This window comes from Sceloporus undulatus, chromosome 4 (assembly GCF_019175285.1).
Source record: "Sceloporus undulatus isolate JIND9_A2432 ecotype Alabama chromosome 4, SceUnd_v1.1, whole genome shotgun sequence".
In the NCBI taxonomy this organism is placed as follows: domain Eukaryota; kingdom Metazoa; phylum Chordata; class Lepidosauria; order Squamata; family Phrynosomatidae; genus Sceloporus; species Sceloporus undulatus.
In genome coordinates this window covers 234,191,410-234,198,567 of record NC_056525.1, presented here as the reverse complement: position 1 = coordinate 234,198,567, position 7,158 = coordinate 234,191,410, and positions in this window count along the sequence as shown.

Below are 7,158 nucleotides of genomic sequence, written 5' to 3'. Positions count from 1 at the left end.
ATCTTGCCAGCCTTGTGAGCAGGTGCATGCATTTCCTGCAAAACTATAACACCTTTGTGCCCATGACCTTTCCTGCTGACCTTTGAGTCTCAAATTTATTTGACACCCATTCAATTTTGTTTCTAATCAACATGCAAAAATTTCAGCACCCATTTGGTTGGCAGCTTCTGTGTAGCCAACTGTTCATAAAATATAAACCCAATGCATTTCTGGGATATCTTCCGAGTCTCAGCAATTATTTGTGCTGCAGTTCACCTATCTGCCAAAATTAGGTCATGAACATGCTCAACAATTTCAGAAGTTGACATTCTTGAAGGCCTCCCAGAGCTTGCTGCATTTTTGGTCTCCATGCTGAAAGCTGGCAAACCACTTCTTCACAGTTCAAAATGAAGGCCACTTGTCAATGTTTGCATTACGCACTCACGGATTTCATTTGGAGTTTTCTTCTTGTACGAACAAGAAGTTCATGGTAGCCTGGAGTTCATTTGAAAATTCCACACTTTTTGTTGACATGGGTCTATCAATCATCTGAAAAATTCAGAGATTAGAGTTATGATCCTGCAAATTAGCAGTTCATAATAGTGAAGAATACTCTTTCAAGCTATTGTGCAGAAATTATGCTCCGATTTTGGGAAGTGAGTCGGGCTGAGAACTTTTCAGCACCCCATTGTAAAGGAGTTATCCAAGGTGCTGAAAGTATTTTGGGATTAGGGTTCAGACTAAAATCAAATCTATCATCTCATTGACATGGAAAGGAGTAAATTTCCACTGATATGGGTTAGCATTCTATTATTTAATACCAATTAGAGTAAACTCCTTCAATCAATTGATGAATGCAGAGTCAACATATAGGTAAATCCTATTGATTCAGTTGGTCTCCTCTAGTCACAATTAACAGCAGAATTTAGGTCATAATTGTTTTGCTCCAAGAGCATGGTATAGTGGTTTGTGTATTGAAATGGGGCATTGAGACACCAGAGTTTAAATCCCCACTCAGACATGGAAACTCACTGGATTACCTTGGGCAAGTCACACCCTCTCAGCCTCAGAGGAAGGCAAGAGCAAACTCCCTATGAACAAATCTTGCCAACTAAATGCCATGATAGGGTCACTTTAGGGTTGCCCTAAATTGAAAATGACTTGAAGGCACACAGCAACAAACAAACAGAGGTCTAAATACCCTGAAGGCACCAGATCCCATTTGATCTTGAATGCTCAGCAGGGTCATGCCTGGTTAGTACTTGGATTGGGATCACTATGTCAAGTATTGTAGGCCACATTTCAGAAGAAGGAACTAGAAAAACCACCTCTGAGTACTCATTGCCTAAGAAAACCCTATGAAAGTCATGGAGTCATCATTAAATTGACAGAGTACTTGAAGGCATCTACACGCAAGTTCCTGGCATATGGGAACCAATTTTCCACCCCAGGCTTTAAGGACTGACAAACTCCCCAAATTAAACCAGCCAACCAACCAAACATTAGAACCAGAAGGAAATGGAAGTCTATTTTTATTTGATGTTTGGGCTTTGGGAAAAAAAAAAGTTGTGGGAGGTGAATATTAGTTTAATGCGAAGCATCACTATTGGAGACTTCCAGAAGTGGAAACTAGCTTTTGAATGCAAGGGTGCTGGAGAAAAGGCAGGGAACATTGTGGGCCTGGTGGTTACAAAAATGGCCTTACCAGCTGCATGTGACCTACAGGTTACTTTTTGCTCATGAAGTACATGCTCTAGGAAGGCACTATTAACATTGCTTCCTCAGAATGTATATTCTACCATTAGACTTAAACCAGTGATTCTAAAACTCTAATCCTCTAATCCTGTTTGGAACATCAGCTCCCACTGGCTATGTCCCTACAGACTGATGCATGATGGTGAAGGGCCTCTCCTAGGGTTTCTCCAGAAGTCCTAGAGGATGATGTCATCATGATGTGCCTGAAAATAGGAATGAATCTGTCATCGCCTCTCCTCCATGGATGCCAAAACCAAAGACCCTCAAGTCCCATTGCTTTTAATGGTGGCACACTGTGTGCACGACTGCAGAGGCGTGGCCCCGTGCTTGCACTGCCATTGGGATGAATGGGTCAGGACACCTGTGGATGCTCACATCTGTGGATGGCAAGCCCACAATTGGGATGGGCTGACTGTACTTCTCAGATGCCCCCACTGCTCCAAACCGGCCACAACTCAGCCATGTTAGAGCTAGGCAGCATGGAGGGAAAAAGAGATTTTACTGGGCAGGTTGGTTGTTACATCTGGAGACAGAAGATTCCAATCTTCAATAAGCCAAAAAGTGAGTTATGGAGATGTAAGTTCACCTTATTTTTGCATTACTCACTAACAGGATGCCAGCTGATGAGTCTGCACTATGAATGAGAAGTGTCCCATTCATTGTTTGCTGGACCCTGGACACCAATATGGAATTTCAGCTGATATTTTAATGTCCCTACTAAACTCACAGGCTGAATCTAGAAGAAGATTAGGCACCAATATGTATGGAGCTTGCTTAGTTAAGTAATTTGCCAGACACAGTTGAGCTTATGGTTCATCTATTGTTTGATGAGACTCTGCCTAATAATAATAATAATAATAATAATAATAATAATAATAATAATAATAATAATAGGTGCTTGTGCTGGTGCTAGTGTTGGAGTGAATTACCTTATCTTTCATCTCTCTCACAATTGGCCTATAAGGGATTGGCCATATATAGTAACCTGTACTCACTCATTGGCAGGTACTGTGGCTGCTTTTAAATATATTGGAGCAAAAATTCCTATATCCTAGTGAACTAAATAGCTTAGATCTAAGGTCTTGCTCCAAGATCTGCTTCCAAGGCCTTTAGCTCAAAACTGCCTGAAATTTACTTATTATCTGTAAACAGAAAAATATGAGGAACTGCATGAGGAACTGAGGCATTGCCAACTATGGGTGCCTCCAGATTGGCCAAAAGCCTCAGGATTTGTGGGAATTATAGCTGTAGTTATCATGGTTGTTTCTTCAGTTATCCATATAATGTTCTTCCTGTCTTGGTATTTTTCTTGCAATTTTCTGGTATTAGCAGCAAAATTTTAAACCTACTGCAGGATGTAGGTCCCCCCATCTGCCCCCTTCTGGCTGTTTCCAATACTGGATGGGCTAAATGTCATATGTCTTTGTGCACATTAGATCCTCCACTACTGAGCTATTCCTTTCCCCAATTTACAAATATAACAATTATAGTGCAATGTTATAATCACAACCCTTTCTCTCAGAATCAAACTTCTGAATCCGACTGTGACTCCCAACTACAGTACATCCATTGATGCAATTGCATATACATAAGTGTTGACTTTACAAGGGTAGCACAATATTTGGACATTATGCTAACAGAAGAACCATGGTGAAAGTAGATGTGCATTCTGGGATGCCATACAAAGGAAGTTCATATTTGACAGGATGGGTGTGGAAATAATTGAGCATTGTGCAACAGGTGAATGCATGGTGGTACATTTGTTATAATACAGTTGCATGAACCTGATCCACTATAACTCCACTAGCATATATTTAAACTACACTAGAATGATAGGACCTTGGCCCAGGTTCCTGCTGAGTCAGTGGGTCAACTCTAGTTGGTACTAATCATTGGACCATATTCCTTTTTGCAGCTTTGTGTTGTTTTTGTGTACCTTCAAGTCCTTTCTGACTTATTGTAACCTAATCCTGAGGATTTTTTTTGGCCAAGATTTGTTCAGAGGGGGTTTGTCTTTGCCACTCTCTGAGGCTGAGAGTATGACTTGCCGAAGCCCATCTAGCAGGTTTCCATGGCTGAGTGGAGATTTGAACCCTGATCTCCAGAGTCCTAGTCCAATGCTCAGACCACTACACCATGTTGCCTCTTGACGATCTTGACAATAGCTATCCTTTAACACCCAACGTGATCACACATTTCCAGGTCAGACCTGTTGCAGGCCCTTGAGATTTTTAGTCCAAAACTCAAGGCCTAGGGATGACTTGTTGTGATGGCACAAGAAGCAGGCCCTAGTGATGTCAAAAGGGCCAAATCCTTGTGAGGCCATTAAGTGTGGCATATTAAGCATCAACTACAGTTACAGAAAGGATGCTATTTACTGTATATACTCAACTATAAGTTGACCTCATGTATAAGTTGAAGGCAGGTTTTGAGGGCAAAATGATAGATTTTGATACAACCCATGTATAAATTGAGGGTAAAACTTAGGGGCATGTAACAAAGGATGTAAAGGATGGAGCAAAGGAAAATGTTGCCAAAGCATGCTGCAATTTTCTTGCCCAGACATTCAAAAAGACTAGAAGCAGCACCACAGCTGAGAGCATTAAGGGAGTCAGTGCTTCTGTTATGTTCTCTTGGGATGGACAAGGTTCTTGCCTTTCACTACTCTACTCAGAGAAGGGGATGGTTCCTATTTTGATAAGAGTTAAGGTACAGTACTTATACTGACCCATGGATAAGTTGACCCATGTTTTTGGGGCTGATTTTTTTGACTAAAATTTTTAGACTTATACATGAATAGACACAGTAAATTAAAGTCTAACAAATGAGGGAAGTGTATGTATGCATCCTTTTCAAGGCAGTGCATTTTACCTAAGTAACCCTCTCCCAGATCTGAGGGGCCAAGTAAGGACCAGGATCTTTGATTTGGCAAGTCTACTGTGCTCCCCGTTTGTATGCTTGCTAGATTTTGCTCTCAGTTACATAGCTTTGCAAGCAGTCCATTGCAGCTGTTGAACAAGGAGCTTGCAAAGTCATTCTCTGGTACATTTACTACTGGGGAAGCAATGCTCTCTGGTCCCTTCTATTCATTGTGTAAAGGCTTTCTCACCATCTGGACCACCTATGAGGAAGTGTTTTCTTTAAGGCGGCAAGATTAAGGAACAGGGATTTACACCTTGGCCCCAAAGGTAATTACCAGATGGCAAATGGCTTGTTTTCACTTAATTATTCAGAGCAACTGACTCAGGGATAGAGATGTGGAGGGAAGCTGGCTTTAGTTTCCAAGCAACCTTTTCATCTTTTTTCCTGATTGGTAACAATGGTACTCAAGGCCACTTTTGCTATGATGGGAACATGCTGACCATTGAGTGTTTGAGGGCTGATGATCAATCTGTTGCCCTCAGAAGAACTCTTTGGAGCAATTCCCTATTCTTTTAGGCAGAATATTTTCCTTTTGCGAAATGTCTCCCACACTTGCAGAATCCAGGAAGACACCACACAAACAGCTTTTGATTGAGAACACTGTGGCTTTGGCCCTATAGTAATGAAATACTAAGCATGTAAAGGGATCTTGTAGCACCTTTGAGACTAAGTGTGAGAAAGAAGATGGAACCCAAGTCTAAACATGAAGTTCATTTATGTTTCATATAAACCTTATACACATAGCTTGAAGATAATTTTATACACAATATTTTTAATAACTTTGTGCATGAAACAAAGTTTGTATATGCTGAACCATCAGAAAGAAAAGGTGTCATTATCTCAGCCACCCATGTGGACACTTTTGGATTTTGAAACATTTCAGATTTTGGAATTCTTGATAAGGGAGATTCAACCTGTATTCCATATTACTCCCTGTTCTTCGATAAGATTAGTGAAAATATTTCTTTCTCTTCTTTTCTGTAGTATATACAAAGTAGTGATTATAGAATAAACTATGAAAAACTGAGATTTCATAATCTCTGGAATTCTAGAATACTTGTTTTGCTGTTGTAGTAGTGAAGGTTCTTTGATTCAGAATTTTGACCTCAGAAAAAGGCAAAGCACACAGACACTTCTGATTTTGGATTTGCGGTTCATTAGAAACTCAAAAACACCTTGCATCAGGTCAGACCATTACTCCATCTAGCTTTGAGTTGTCTTCTTTGACTGGTAGTGGATTTCCAGGGTTTCAGATGCCAGAAAGTGAAGCTAAGACCTTTTGACTAGCATTGAGCCTTTTCCTTTTAAATGTTTGTTAGGAAGCATTTTATGTGAAATGAAACAAAGGCACAGTACAGAGTGCCAAAAAGAGGCACCAGGGATGCGCCTCTTCTTGCTCTGCAGCAGTGCCGTAGCAACCCAATTGTGCGGCACTGCTGTGCAGCAAGAAAGGAGCGTGCAGAACACTTGTGTCGTGCCAAAGCACTAGCAACGGTGTAATGACATGCCAGTGGTGCAGCCCCATTTGGATGCTGCGCTGCTGGCATCTCATCACTGCACGCACCATCTGGATGGTGCTGTGCAGCTGCGCGTGCCCATGACGTGCTGAGCAAACCTAGCACGTCATGGGCATGCCACAAAGGGCCCGTCTGTACCAGGCCAAATACTGGAATTCTATTATTATCTGATATGTGTACGTTTCACTAAAGAAAATGATTGAGCTGCTGATCTATAAATACATGATTTTAGACTTTATGCTGATTTTAGACTGTATGCTTTTGGCAGGTTTTATATTTCTTTTTTGATAACTCTGTAAAATCCTATATAATTACAGTGCTATACAATTAACCACTAAATAATAATAATAATAATAATAATAATAATAATAATAATAATATAAATTCCCAGCCCTGCTCTCCAGGAGTTGTCAAAAATTATTTGATCCACTTGGCTCCCTGTCATGTTCCTGAACTCTGTGCTTGACCTGGACTGTGTTTGGTGACTCTGGATGCCATTTACCTGACTTGGACATTGGTGTTTGGGTGGGATTTAAGGCTTGTAGTTACTAAAGTAAGTGATGAACTGTAAATTGCTCTGTGACTTGGCTTGCTCATTTGCTGCTGGCTATCAGCTGTGTAGCAATCAACCTTTGGCTGGATGCCTGGACTGTGTTTGGGACAGTATGTTTGCATTGCATGTGGATACTCATGGACGAACTGGAGGCACATGTATGTTGCAAATGGATTTCCTTGTACATATTGTTAAGGGTTAAAAGCCAACTAACACAAAATGTTTAGATGTGTGGTGACCATGAGCAATCAGCACCCGGAGGACGAAGCTGATGAGCTACAGCTGCTGATCATAGCAACAAGGTCATTTTATTGCCTGTGTGCAGGAAGCCTTAAGATGAACATGTGTCTGTTTAGACAAGGGGACAGTTTTCTGTGTGGGACAGGAAGAGGCTGAGTTTGTAGGACCACATGGCATTGTGTCTATATAAAC